Genomic DNA, 15063 nt, shown 5'->3' with positions numbered 1-15063 from the left:
CCTCAGATAGAACACTAATCTCCAGGATATACAAAGAACTTAAGAAAAACTTAACACCAAAATAATAATAATAATAATAATAACCCAATCATTTCACAGAAGAATAAAAATGAATGACTGACAAAAATATCAAAAAAAACGTCAACATCTCTAGCAATTAGAGAAATGCAAATTAAAATGACACTGATATTCCATCTTACTCCAGTTGGAATGGCAATTATCAAGAATACAAGTAACGAGGGGCTGGGGATATATCTCTGCTGGTAGAATGCTTGCCTTGCATACACAAGGCCCTAGGTTTAATCCCTAGCACCATTAAATAAATAAATATAAATATTTATAGAGAGAGTAACAATAAATGTTGGCGAGGATGTGAGGAAAAGATTCACTCATAGATTGCTGGTGGGACTGTAAATTGGTGCAACCACTCTGGAAAGCAGTATGGAGATTTCTCAGAAAACTTAGAGTGGAACCACCATTTGACCCAGTTATCCTACTCCTACTATTTACCCAAAGGACTTAAAACCATCATACTACAATGATACATCTACATCAATGTTTATGCAGCTCAATTCACAATAGCCAAACTGTGAAACAAACCTAAGTGCCCTTCAACAGAATGGATAAAGAAAATATGGTATATATACACAATGGAATATTACTCAGCCATAAAGAAGAATGAAATTATGGCATTTGCCAGTAAATGGATGAAACTGGAGACTATCATGCTACGTGAAATAAGCCAATCCCACAGAACCAAAGGCTGAATGTTCTCTCTGATATGTGGATACTGACACACAATAAGGAGAAGGAGAACAAAAGTTCATTGGATTAGACAAAGGGGAATGAAAGGAAGGGAGAGGATGGGAATAAGAAAGACAGTAGAATAAATCAACATAACTTTCCAATGTTCATATATGAACACACAACCAGTGAAACTCCACATCATACACAACCACTAGAATGGGATCTTAATTAGAATAAGTTATACTCCACGTTATCTATGTCAAAATAAACTCTATTTTCATGTATATACAAAAAGAACAAATAAAAATAAAAGAATTCTTACGAAATTTTTAAACATCACATAAGCTAGAATAATTATATAAAAATAATTTATTATTTTGATGACTATTTTTGGAGCTGCTATTTGACTCCTGCCTTGTTCTTCTTAAAAACCCTATGTTAAGTGACAGAGCAGTGCCAAGCAGGCAAAGCAACCAAAACATGGTGATGGCTTTCAGCTCTCTCATTACAACCAAGTAGCAAGTTAGGTCTACCTATTGACAAGATAGGAGATGAAATTAAGGAATGCAAAGGGCACCCCTCACCATATTTTTCTACAGATGTCTAGTTTAAAATATTTTTAAAGTCCAGTCTATTTTTGTTTGCTTCACAAAGAAGATTGCATCTGAGAGCTGATGAATGTTCCCAAGATCACCAGTCTTATGGGTAATGTGTCACCCTACAGTTCTAACACAACCTTACCCAGAACCTAATCCCTAAGAGGTTAGCAGGGGAGCTAAGTCTCCTTAGTAATCAGGAGGAGTACAGCCTCCTTACCAACTATTCATTTTCCCCAGACTGAGGTTCAGGGTATTTTTCAGACAATCCTTTTGATATTTGGTTTGGCCAATCTAATCAGGACTTTTATATACAAAATGTTTTCCCAAGACTATGCCCATGCCTTGGTTTTCCACATATCACATGGCTTTAATCAACTTTTCATTGTGGGAACTAGAATTCCATTGTCAAAACTTCATGCAAATTTATTTAGAAAAATTGCATGTTGATATTCAAGGGTGCTTGAGCAATTAAAAAGGGAAAAAACAGTTTTACTTTATGTACTATTTAGTATGTCTAATAATATTTATTCATTCACACCAGGGACCAAAAATAACTAAATCAGTACAAAAAAATGAAATGGATAATTATTTTCTTATTCGCTGGACAAAGTCTTCTCATACATTATACATGTTTATTTTATCCAATTACGGCCCAAACACTTTACAAAAACTGTAATATCAAAGAAATATTGATAAGAAATAAACATTTAAGAAAACTCATTATAATTAGACAAAACTGTAAAAAGTAATTGATAAGAATCACAGATAAAGAGGCAAATACGTCACTAAACTAGTAGAAGAGATGAAAGCATAAGAAATAATTTGAAGTGACCACTTAAATTTAAAGTGGAAAATATTTTTAATTATTTAAGTGGAAAAAAAAATCAAAGCTCACAGCCGAGAGCTGAAGTAGTAAAACAAAATGCAGATTCATGATATATGCAAGAAATGTAAAAGAAAATTCTGTGGGAAACAGAAAATCACAAATTCTTTTTCATAGCCATGAGTGATGAAGAAAATGTGATAGTAGAATGTACACATAGAAAGAGAGAAAAAAAGAGACCCAGTCCTGTCCAGACAATGAATAGTGAGCTGCGTGCAGCTCAAAATGTCAGAATTTGATCTTTATAGGTTTGGTACATGAGCACTCAGAAAAAAATCAGAGCTCTTTGGACATCACCATGGGTCATCCCAGGAAAATGAATGTCAGTATACCCTACTTCCTTTCTGAATAGTGTTCCCAGCCTTATTAGTGGAAATATTGCTGATATCTGAAAAATTATCATGAAGTCCCTTTAGACCAGAGCCTAATTCTTCCTCAAGCTTCTATTCCAGCAGACCTGTTGTACACATCGTGTACAACAATATGTGGAACAATCCAAACTGTACGTGGACCAAGCCAGCCTACGCCAAACATCTGCGTGAATCTTTGAGACCAGTTTCTACCACCATGTGTCATATTCCCACTTCTTTGATCTCTGTCAAAAATATAAATCCATACCTACCCATTCCCAAACCTTCCCTATCCTTGCTTCTTTGGGAGCCGTCTTTCTCTGTTCCTGGCCCCTCCAAACTTTCCACTATACCCTTTGGCAGCTTTGTTTCAGGTAAAACATCCCTGAAGCATCCATTGGTCTTCTTCAGAATACTGTTTCCAACTTCTGACTTCAGTTGAAGTTTGGCTCTCTCTAGAAATACTGCTTCTTCCCCTGCTGATGCCAACTTCTCTCTCCTCCAATCCTAAGATATGTGGACAGTTTGGCTTTCCGTGACAGAATCCTCAAGGTAGCAATGGCTTTGTGAGATAAGATAATGTATTTCTCCCTCACCTACCTTCTGGAGTGGCTTCTGCCTCATGGTACAAGAGGGCTGTCATTTCACAAGAGGGTACAAAAGGACGGAAGCTAGCAAGAAGAAAGAGGGCTTGCTTTTATCCTTAAGGAGGCTGTTTGTCAGTTGCATGCACCACATCCACTTATGTCCCATGGCCCAGAACTTAGTCACATGGCCACCACACTTTCTTGCAGGTAGTCTAGGAAATGTCCAACTCTGAGTTTTCACATGCTTAGCTAAAAATCGCATTGATATTGTCAATATTATGACTCCCATTTGGAGTCTCTGGCTCAGAAGTAAATCTTTGACACTTGGGGCTGCTTTCAGAACTGCATGCCTTTCTTGGTTTACAGAGATTGCCTCATCATGTCCTCTGACTCCCAAATCCTGTTGTCATCTAAGACACAGTCCTATGGTATGTGCAGAGAGCCCACTCAGAGCTACAGCAGCACAATGAGTTGATGTCATCAAAGCCGAGACCTCCACTTCCCCTCCAGCTCTGCCATCTCCTCCTCACCCATAGGCTAGATCCTGTCATCACCCCTGACATTTTGGACTTACCCCACACATACCACTAGTCCCAACTTCTTAACCTTCTTTCTCATTCTCTACCTATCACACATCATGATGATAGCTACATCTCTCCCAGTCCAGCAGGCTTCTGCCCTGTTCCACTCACTCTTTCTTCCCTTCCTCCTTTTTTCACCCAATCTGGACACCACAGTTGCTCACAGTATGAACTATCTCCAGCAGCCCAAGTCCCCATGGAACCACAACTCACCTTACCAGCAAACCTCCATCCTGAATCAATTTTTTCTAAGTCAGCAGGTCCTCAAAATTGGCTTAAATTTGTCATAGTATTAAAAGTATATTTTCATGCCACTTTCTCCTTTCCTAAACCACAGCCTGTAACTTCTCTAGATTTTCCCTGAAGAAGTGGAATGGTAATGTGACTCACAAGCAGCACCTCATAAACATTGATTGGTTCACGGGTAAGAAGATAGATAAATGAATTGATGAAAATAATGTAACCTGGACTTAAAATACCTACAAAGATTTGTACACATGTATCTGTTAGAAAAAAAAGAGTGAATAGAAATCATGATAAATATAAGCCCATAGGATGCTAGTGAAAGGTAGAGTTCATGACTTTATGTTTGGATTTGTCCCACTCAAAAGTAAGAATGAGGAGCTGGAGATGTAGCTCAGTAGTAGAACACTTGCCTATCAAGTGTGAGGCCCTAGGTTCATCTCCAGTACTGAGAAAATAGTTGGGGAGCATGGGGACAGGAAAGATGGTGGAATGAGATGGACATTGTTACCCTAAGTACACATATGACTGCATATATGGTGTGATGCTACATCATGTACAAGCAGAGAATTGGAAGGTTGTGCTGCAGTTGTGTACAATGAAACAAAATGCATTCTGCTGTCATATATACCTAATTTTAATTAATTAAGTAATTAGTTTTAAAAAGAAGAAGAATGAGGACATAGTTGACATGATTATTAAAAATACCAAAGACCTGAAACTTACAGTGAAATAAAGATGGTATTCCAAAAGTAAGATCCAGAGTCCTCAATAGGCCAAAATAATAGCCCAAACCTTTAATCAATTTTCTTTTTTTTTTTTTTTTGCCATACTGGATATTGAACCCAGGGCTTCGTACATGCTAGGCAAGTTCTCTACCACTGAGCTACATCCCCAGCTCACCTTTAATCTTTGTATACATACATATATATATATACATTCCACATAAATAAACTTCATATTTCAGTATTTATATGTAATCTCTTTAGTCTTTTATATAATCTTTAGATATATCAATATATTTATTATATCTTTAAATACATATGTAAATGTTTGTATTTATACATTCATATATTTAAGTTCTTTAGGTTCTTAGATTTGAAAGCCCAATTTCAGACATGGAAACAAAATGGAATAAACAAAATTATACGCATGAAAATACATATATAAGTTTTTATTTCATTGCAAAGCTCAGATCAAACAAGAGCTTCCTAAGAGCTAATGGTACTTTGTCCTACCATATGGCATCAAAAACTGAGACATAATTTATTCCATGTTCAATTACACTTTGCATGTTTAGTGCAGAGCACCCACATATATTCAGAATAATCTGAATAAGCCAGAATAAATTCCAAGAAAAGTAACCTCATAAAACTCAAGAGAAAGATATGTGTATTAATCATTGCTATATCTGTCCTCACACTTAGCCCAGTGACATTGCCAAATACTCTATAGTTTAACCCAACTCGTGGTTTCAAAATGATCAATGCTTATCACAAAATAAACACTTTGTTGAAATATATTGAATCATGTAATAAATAAAGACAAACTCTTATTGCTATGAATCAAGTTTTTAAAGATTTAAGGCCCTTCCATTTTGCTTTATTGGGTCCCCTGTCTGAATTATCTCTCCTGGTGGCCTGAAAGCACTTGTTTAAGAATAGGGTATTCGGGCTAGGGATGTGGCTCAGGTGGTATCTCGCTCGCCTGGCATGCGTGCGGCCCGGGTTCGATCCTCAGCACCACATACAAAGATGTTGTGTCCGCCAAATACTAAAAAATAAATATTAAAATTCTCTCTCTCTCCCTCTCTCTCATTCTCTCTTAAAAAAAAATAGAGTATTCTTCTAAACTAACTAAAAGATATTATAGTATCTCAGTTTGTATAATTTTATAAGCAAAATTTGGCTAAGTCTGTTTTAATATGAACTATATTGCATGAAGGAACTAAGAGTATTGACAATATTTGCAAAGATGGTTTCCATTCCTAACAGTCTACGAAAACTTCTGAGCCCCCAAAGAAGTTTACAATGAAAATGTATGATCCAGAAAGGCTGATTCAGTCATAAGTAAGTACACATTGCTTTCATTCTGCAATAAGTCATAAGTCATGTGATTGCCTGGTCCACTGGAAATTATATCTGAACCATTCTTAGAAAAGCAGTCCACTTGCCAGAAAAACAATATAACTGCATGTATGTCCTTGTTACGTTAATGGCTTGGGCTTGACTTGGGCTCTGGAGAGGATAAATTCATATATTTCCAGGTACAAAGTCTTTTTTAAGGATATCACCTGCTATCAGCTATTTCCATTGCAGCACAGTACAACACATAGGAGCACATGGCAGAGGAGCCTTGCTCACCTTGTAGTGGCCAGGAAGCAAGGAGAGAAACAAGAAGGGGCTGGGGTCCCAAAATCCCCTTCAAGGGTCCGGCTTCAAAAACCTACTTCCTCCATGAGGTCTCACCTCCGAAAAAGTCCAATACCTCTGAAGAGTGTCACAGGTTGGTGACTAAGCCTTTAAAATAGAGGCCTTTGGGGGACATGTAAGATCCAAACTGTAACCCAATTATTTTGATTTTTTTAAATGGATTTATTTTTCAATTCTTTTTATTGAGCCAGTTATGTTTTGAAATAAAACATTTTTAAAAGGCTAATAGCTACAGAGTGAGCAAGACTGCACAATTAAAACCAACCAGCAAACAAAAAACCAGGAAGTCGTTAATAGACAAAAGAAGCTCTCAGGAATTTACTTCCTCTATTTATCCAAAATGAATGCTTTTCATAAATCTCCTACCATCTCCACTGAAGCATAATATTTCTAAACCATAAATAGAGTGTGATCATCCAAGAAAAAAAAATATATTAAGATCAGATGTAAGAATTTTAATTACTTCACAAATTCCAAGTAAAGTAACCTCACGAAATTCATTTGTTCATATCAAGCACATAAAGGTCTACTGGAAAACATTATTAGATCAAAGAGCTGAGCTATGAGTTGCAGGAGATGACTGGCAAGTACTTGGCAAGCATGATATCAACTTTTTTTTCCAGAACCTGTGCAGACACAGAGAAACCCAGCTCTTTTTTTTTTTAAGAGAGAGTGAGAGAGGAGAGAGAGAGAGAGAGAGAAAGAATTTTTAATATTTATTTTTTAGTTCTCGGCGGACACAGCATCTTTGTTGGTATGTGGTGCTGAGGATCGAACCCGGGCCACACGGCATGCCAGGCGAGCGCGCTACCGCTTGAGCCACATCCCCAGCCCCCCAAGCTCTTCTCACTACATGCAGAAGCAGCCTCACCATCCTCAACACAAAATGGCAACTGGCGCTTTCCAGTCTGAAGTAAAATATATTAGCCAATCTAGAGTGGGACTCAATAAATGTCTATACTACAGAAGGTGAGTTAATTGCTGGGAATGTTCTCTATCCGTGTTTGTTAACACTTCATGCCAAATGGCTCTCCTGGAATTTAAAACAATGTTCATAGAATTTTTAATGTATACACAAGCACACTTAAAATATCCCAGGTCCTGTCCACATGCTTGGCACACATTCTATCTCTTAGTCTTCACTGCATTAGATGCTGGTATTATTACCATTTTAAGGCACAGGAAACTGAAGCTTCAAGAAGTTAAGTAGCAGCCAGGCTGGTTGGCACGTGCCTGTAGTCCCAGCACTCAGGAGGCTGAAATGGGAGGATCCCTTGAGTCCTGAAATTTAAGACCAGCCTGGGCAACAGAGCAAGAACCCCATCTCAAAAAAGAAGGAGAAGAAGAAGTAGTTAAATACCTTCTCAAAAGATACCCAAGTAGAATTATGTGATAGCTCTCTCTAGTTCTCACTCAAAAACTGTGCTCTTAGACACTATGCTGAACTATCTCCAGAGCCCTTTGTTCTCAAAGGCTCAAATTATCTATATTATAAAACTACTTATCTTTAACAGAAGAATTTCACAAACACCCTTTATCTTCATGACTCTTAACCCTAATATGGTTACTCACTACTGTGAAAATCCCCTAAATTGTCCACACCATAACCCTGTTTAACTATTGCACATCGTTCCAACATGAAATCTCTTTAACATTTGATCTAAATCTTACTAAATACTGTTGTATATAACCAGAAGAATTTCTTCTCCTAGACGACAAACTTTAAGGAGGATGTCAGATGGTAGAGGTACAGAAATGATCATGTTCTTACACTGTTAAAACAGAATGGGTGCCACCAGCAAGAAGCATGAGATGAGGCAGTGTGACTGGGATTTGCCCATGAACATTAGAACTTTCCATGTAAACCGGTCCAAACAAGAAATTCCTAACCAAGCCAAAAAGACAAGAGTGTGCTCACACAGTTAAATTTTGAAACTAAAAAATAAAACATCTTCAAACAAAGGAACATTTATTATATTCATGTATTTGTTCATGTTACTCCTCCTATCAGCATAACCAATCCCTGGGATGGTGAAACCCAGCCTACACTGAACTCAGAACACAAGTAACCATAATGATATATACCCAAGTAACCTTGGTCCTGAGCACTTTTTTTAAAAAAAGCTCTGAAAGAGTTATATGGTAAGCTGTTTTCTAGATGTCTTGGAAGGTTCTAGAAGCCACCCACCATCATAGAGAAGGAGGAGCTCAGGACACACCTAACACCCACAGAGAATACACCAATTCAAAAAGTGGAAGGTAGGGGACATGGGGCAGGGGAAAGCCAGGAGATTAAACAACCTGTTCTTAAGAAGGCTGAATGTGGGCGAGAGATGAGAGGGATAAGAAGTCAAAGCATTAAATTATTTATCTGCAAAGAGAGTTGTGGGATGACCATTACCACCTACCTAATGATGGTGCAGAATTGCCAGCCCTGCCAATAAAGAAGCAGTTTTTAAATTCCCTTTGCCCAAGAATCTCCAGAGGCCCATGTTTAAAATGCAAATTGATGGACTTTATTTCCAAAGATTCTGATTCAGAAGATACAGTGTATCACCCAGAGATGCATTTTTAAAAGCAATACATGTGATACAGATATGGTGGTACTAGATTGAGAAGCTATGGAATTTCCCTGGGGCATAGGTCCTAATTCCACTAGCTGCCACCAAGTAACTACCCTAACTATCTGTGGTGAGACTCCACAAATCAGAAGGATTTACATAATCTGCTTGCGAGAGAAGTGTATTATAACCATTAACATATGGTTGACTGACTTCTCCTTTCTCCACATGCCTAAAACCCTAAAACACTACAGATGAAAAAGATAGCACTAGTTAAGTATTTTATTTCTTGCTAAACTCAATTATTGTAGATCACATCTTAACCTTACTATTGTTCTTTTTTCTGGTACATCAGAACAATTTTTAGGAAGCTTGCTTTTAAGTCTAAGGTTTACATATATTTATGATTTTTAATAATCAAAATAATTGATAGAAAGTCTATAACTCTTGTTAAAGGCTGAGTTGTACGTCCCAGAAACATAAGTGGCAAAATTCTAAGCCCTGTGTACTCCAGAATATGACTGTATTTGGAGATGGAGTCTTTACAGAGGTAATGAAGTTAAAAGAAAGTCGTTAAGGTAGACTTTAATCCAGTCTGACCAGTGACCTTATAAGGTAAAGAAATTTAGGAAAGCCAGTTATAGAAAGAAAATGATACAGAGAGAACATGACCGTACACAGGCCAAGGAGAGAGGTGGTGAACAGATCCTTCTTCACAGCCCTTACAAGAAACCAACCCAGCCAACACCTTGACCTTGGACTTCTGGCCTTCAGAACTATTTAAAAAAAAAAAAAAAACATTTTCGTTGATTTAGCCATCTGGTCTGTGGCTTTTGCTATAGCAGCTCTAGAACATCTCCCCAGACAGAAAGAGAAGCAATCCTATTTCATCTACACCCTCTTTAGGTCAGCATCTGACTGCTCTCTCCATGTCCTGACTCTGAAGAGTGGCCAGGGTCACTCAGACCTGACACCAGGGAGCTGACACTGAGAAAATGAAGGAAGAAAAGAAGCATCTACTTTTTTTATTATTATTTATTGCTTTCCAATATTTGAAGCCAATGGCCCCAGCACTTCTCAATTTCCTGGGGCTCCTTTTCTCCTCCTGAGTCTGGAGGGCAGATGGCGTCTTGGGAGAAAGAAGTCCAGTACTCACATAACCAAAAGCTGGCCCTTTTTCCCCCTTTGTTTTCATATCAGAGAACAGTAGATGGTTGCTTTCATTTTCTAGATGTAGCCCACTCTGGTTTCATTATTAGGAACTGTGTACAGATACTAGTGAGCTGTTTCCACTGGACAGGCTCACACTGGGGAAGTGTCCTGAGTATAGGAATGGGGGAGCACATTCTAGAAAGGTGATTTTGGAAGAACATGGATCACGGTCCACCTTGGTCAGAACACTCCACCAAAGGTACATCCATGAGTTGAAAAGGCCCCTGCCTGAGAACAGCTTCCGGTAACATTCTGGAATTTGATGGAGCTGCTTCTACGGGCCCTGTCTCCTGCTGCCTGCATTAACCAAGAGACTGTGATGGCCTAACTTCCCCTCATGGGCAATCCAGTCCCCACAGAGAAGTGGACTACGCAGAGGAGGGACCTACCTCCCTATCCCACTAGTCGGTGCTCATTCTTCTTCCATATCATTGGCAGAAAATTTGGAGAAAGGATAATGCTTCAAATCACAGAAGACTTTAGAAAAGTTACCTTCACATAAAAGAGTTCAGTGTCCTCTTTGCTAGAGCAAAATTCAGTAGCTCAAAAGTACTTCCTGGGTTCTGCAACTATGTAACCGCTGACTCCCACAAAGCCAGTTCTTTTTTATGTAATTTTTTAATTTATATATGACAGCAGAATGCATTTCAATTCTTATTACATATGTAGAGCACAATTTTTCATATCTCTGGTTGTATACATAGTATATTCACACCAATTCATGTCTTCATACATGTATTTTGGATGGTAATGATACAAAGTCAGTTCTTAAAGAGAACTGACCTGACCACCCACGTTCCCATTGGGGCAACTTCAAAAGATTTCTAAACGTAACTAAACTTGAAACCTGTTGCTAAAAGTTAATAAATGTCTTTAAATAGTTCCACTCTTCACAAGTCCAACTTGTCAATTAACTAACTCAACTTCTTCAAAGGTCAAGTGAGAAAAAAAAATATATGGGAAAATAAATGTGCAATTCTATTGAACCAACTCTTCCCATTCCAATGGGAAGCAAGGGCCAAAGTCTTCCCTTCATCTTTTCTTTGCTCACGGTATGAGTTCCTCTATATAAGCTTTACCATCAACTCAGGGTAAAAAAAAATAATTATAATAAGTTAAGTGGATGTGACACACCAAGAGGTCAATGGTCACACAGAGGCATTTTGAAAATGTATTTTCTAGCTCTGTCCACTGAACAGATCTAAAGTGACTCCATTAGCATGGATCCCATTAGCATCCTGATCTGGGGTTCTAAATGCATTCTCCACAAAAAGGAACCAGGTCTTCTTGGACTGATGCCTGATTCCAGAGCTGGGATGGGAAACATGGAAGATGAACAGAGGGCATCTGGTGATACCAGAAAATAAGGGGTTAACTTCAAGGACAAGTAGAGTGTCAAAAACAATAATGGTCATAATTCATTAAAACATATTAAGTAGAAATTGTGAATGCTAGTGAGACTCAGAAAAAGCATGAGCAAAGTTCTTTACAGAAGAATCCCTGCATCTCAATGCAGAAGAAATTAAAGAATTACAAAATCTCCATTGTGCAACTTCAGGGGAGTAACTGATTCAGGCAGGGATCAAAGAAAGCTTAAAAAGTGGGTTGAAAAGTTGTTGGGAAACAACATATTTGTACTTTGCCAAATACCACCCCACGAACTCTTACTAACTGCAAAGGAAAAATGTGTTTTCATGGTGGAAAGATCCAACCGTCGTCACCAACGGTCAACCGCTCAGCATCAGCACATTCTGAGAGATCAGAACCTTAGCCATCTGAAGTTCACAGCCTCACCTGTGAGGTGAAAGGTTTAGCCTGAGTCTGTTCTTGATTGTAAGCCTACTTTCCAATCTATGGGAAATATAGGATACATTAAACAACACCTGAGGAAACCAACAAGAAACTCAAAATATGGGGCATCCTCCAAGGAAACTAGCCTAGACTTTCTAAAAAGTTAAAAAAAAAAAAAAAGTGTGCAGGCTGTTACAGGTTAAAAGAGATTAAAGAGGCAAGGCAACCACATGCAATGAATGAACCCAGTTAGCATTTCAGTATGGAAGAAAACAAACTTAAAAGACTTTTTTGAATGAACAGAGAAATTGGAAAATGCACTAGGTGTTCAACAATAAAAAACAATCACTGTCAATTTTCTTAAGTGTAATAATTACATAATGGTAATCTAGGGAAAATGGCCTAATTTTTAAGGAGATGCATTCTGTCACAGTTAAGGATGCTATGATATGATGTCTGAAATTTAGAGAAAGAAAGAGAGAATGCTGTTTACTGGTGCAGCATCCAGGCATGGGATGCATGATGCTCTCTCTTTTTTTAGTAACTGCTCTGCAGGTATGTATGCCCTACTGTGCCATTTTGTTCCTATTCAAGGATACTTTATTCAGTGTCCCAGACTGTAGCCCTGAGACGTGTTTCAGTATTGGCTGCATTATGTGACAGCAGGAGCGTCAATGCCATGTGCTGTCACTGATTTCCTGAACAGAGGCACAGCCAGGTGCAGCGGGGCAGTCAGGGAGAACTGTTCCACACCCTGAATTCCTTATTTCCTGAGGGCAATGGGGTAGAAAGGGAGGTCTGACCGATGGCTGTACCCAGCCAGGTTCAGCTGACAAGCTTTTCCGGCTGCCTTACTGCAGGATAATTATCAACCACACAATGAAAGTCTACCCAACCTGGGACCTCCACTGAGACATGAAAAGCCCCAAATAATTTCAAATAATAACAATGACAACCATAGTTCTTGAGGTCTCACCAAGGGACAGACACTGCTCTAAATGTCTTATACATACTCTAACTCGTGGATTTCCACATGGGGTTAATTTTTATCAAAGTATCATTAAGTACAATTATCAAGGACTAAACAAAATATACATGCACATAAAGGCAGAAATAATAATTTGCCATATGGTTGACAAAGTTTAAGTCCTCTTTGCTTGAAGATGCAAGAGTACACATGGGAAAGGAGAGGCAGGTTCACTATTTCTCTCCTAAAAACCATTAATTCACACACCCCCAATTCTTGTGAGTCTAGGCATCCATAACCATTTATCATGAGAAAGAATCAAAATCCCAGCTTGCTTCCTGACATGGGTCCTGCCTACCATTGCAATCAAAGCAAGAGAAGTGAAGATAGATGACCTCATCCAGCCGTTCCTCCGTGGGCACCCCTAATTGGCCATGCGGCCACTGCTCACATCTCTCTTTTCACACGTAACTGTTAGAAAATTCAAAAGACTAGACCAGCTGCTTCCTTCCTCAAAGATACTGCAGACAATTATTAGAGAGAGAGAAAAAGCTTCAATATCCTATGGAGATAGAATAAAGAGGGGCGGGGAAACCTTCCAACATCATATGTGTGAGAGCAGTGAATAAATTACATGAACAATTGTGGAGGAAAAAAAGTAGCATTCAGAGTGCTACTCCAATACGGAACTACACAATGACCATATAGAAGACAGAATTTTTCATTATAGAATGGGAAAGCTACCCTGAGATTCCATACAACAGTTGGAATGGATGAACCATCACTACAGGCAATAACATGGATGAAGCCTCAAATAATGTTCACTAAAAGCCAGACACGAAAAAGCACATGTTCTGTGACTATATAGCATTTTTTATTTGACATTTTTAACATATTTTTAAATATGTACATAAAATTTCAACCAAGCCTCTCTCCCAAAATGATGCTGACAGAACTCAGAAGGGTGGGGAGGTGATAACTAGGAAGGAGAATGACAAAGGGGTTTACCTGTGAGGTTCTAATCCTTTATACAGATTCCAGTTGAAATGGGTGTATTCGATGTGTGAAAGAAAATCCATTAAACTGTATTCTTAAATGTGCATTTTTTCCATATGTATGTTATACTTCAATAAAAAAAATTACTTCAAATATGAATACAATTTAATAGTCTTATGCCAAGACATCTCTGACTTTTACTTTTGAAATGACCTCAGAAATGGTGATGTTATATAAAATCATCAACCTAAAGACAGTGAAGAGCTCAAGGCAATTTGGAGGCAACATCTAAGTCTAAACGTAAAGTGAAATTAGACACAGTCCTTGCAACAGGGTACAAATAACTCTGCAGGAATTAGCGAGAATTGCTGGGAGAAGTAATTGCAAAGGCCTTTGATCTTCTATTATATCTTCTATCTGGGATCTCAAAGAAGCCAGTAAACAAGCAAGGCCCAGTAGTCCCTGGACAAAACCACTTGCCTCGGCATCTTTTTAGAGCACCAGGCCCAAATCCAGTGACCTTTGTATGGTAGAAGCTCAATTCAGGGAAGGACTCAGAGATTACTAATGTCCTGATAGAAAAACATTATGACCTAACCAGGATATACATCAATTAACTTCTGTCCACCTTTTATAAACAGAAAGTCAGTCAGAGGGTAAATCTGGGTGTCCTATGGTGGCATTTTCTAATGTATGAAAGAAAGAAAAGAAGAAACAAACTGCGGAGAAAACAGCCTGTGAACCCCAGACCTCCCAATTCTATTTGACCTTCTTGCTTAACATGATAGATGAAATAGCATCCCCCACCCCCAAAATGAACAGGCTGAAGTTCTCACTCCCAGAACCTCAGAATGTGACTTCATTTGGAAACAGGTTCTTTTAAGATGGAAGTAGTTAAAATGAGAGAAGGGCAAGCCTAAACCCACATGGGTAACTGCGTTCACAGACACACACAGGCAGGACACTGTGTCAAGACTAGAATTGTGTTGTCACAAGCCAAGGAAATACCAGAAGCCACAAGAGGCCTGGGACAGGTCCTGTGTAGTGCCTTCAAGGGAACACAGCCCCACCGGAACCCTGATTTCAGCATAGCCCCAGAACTGAGACTAGACAC

General features: G+C 38.5%; 1 protein-coding gene across 13 annotated transcripts in view; it reads right to left on the bottom strand.

Moving 5' to 3' along the window:
- Lypd6b (LY6/PLAUR domain containing 6B) overlaps positions 1-15063 on the bottom strand; it is a 170095-nt gene that overhangs the window by 111643 nt on the left and 43389 nt on the right. The gene's annotated exons all lie outside the window — the stretch shown is intronic.

The sequence above is a fragment of the Ictidomys tridecemlineatus genome, chromosome 7 (genome assembly GCF_052094955.1).
Source record: "Ictidomys tridecemlineatus isolate mIctTri1 chromosome 7, mIctTri1.hap1, whole genome shotgun sequence".
In the NCBI taxonomy this organism is placed as follows: Eukaryota; Metazoa; Chordata; class Mammalia; order Rodentia; family Sciuridae; genus Ictidomys; species Ictidomys tridecemlineatus.
Note: the sequence above shows the minus strand (reverse complement) of the source record. Positions and strands in the feature narration are given on the sequence as shown.